Here is an 804-nt window from a genome sequence, read left to right on the forward strand (position 1 = left end):
CAGATTATTACCTGTCTACGCTTTTTGATCATTTGATGCTTTGTCAGTGCCTGAGCACATCCAGCAAGACTCAAGCAACAATGATTGCCTAAGTCCAACAAAGCGTAATGATTGTATAAAATTGAATTGGATTTATATTTCAAACGCTAAAAAATATTTTTGTAGTATGGACTACAACCAATTAAAAAGTAGAAGAAAAACAAGTTATGCCGCTTGGACTGTTGGATGTTATGCAATCATAAAAAAACAGTATATAACAATGAAGCACGGTCTGTGATTTGACTTGCCTGTTGTGTCATGTGTTTGTTTTATCTGTTCTCTCCCCTCTTGTATGTAAAATCGAGATACGTCTTTCATTTCCACAATTGGTGAGTACGTGTCTGCGGAAGGAGGGAGTGGTGTTTATTGAGTTTCAAATGCATTAACGAATCCATTATTTGCTACATTGGTACAAACAACAGCCTTCGGCGATGGTTATGGCTGTTTCCCCTTCCAAGTACAAACAAGAATATAACAGCTATAGTTTCTGCCACGTGAGTTTCACTTTTACACATTCCAGAATTTCCAGTAAGGCCCACCCCACAATTCATCTAAACATTTTGTAGTATTCATCAGTTCTGTCTTCAACTGAGGACTGATACTTTGTTGCGCAGCGTATCAGAGAGCTGCTATGAACAAACAGCATTGTAGGTATGCGCATATTTCAAAGTATTTTCTGATTCTACCTTGAACTGCCATGGGTACGAGATCAACCATATCCCTGTGCGTTAAACATTAGGATTTTAATAAAGCACAACTGAGCTC

This window comes from Penaeus monodon, chromosome 25 (genome assembly GCF_015228065.2).
Source record: "Penaeus monodon isolate SGIC_2016 chromosome 25, NSTDA_Pmon_1, whole genome shotgun sequence".
Taxonomy (NCBI): Eukaryota; Metazoa; Arthropoda; class Malacostraca; order Decapoda; family Penaeidae; genus Penaeus; species Penaeus monodon.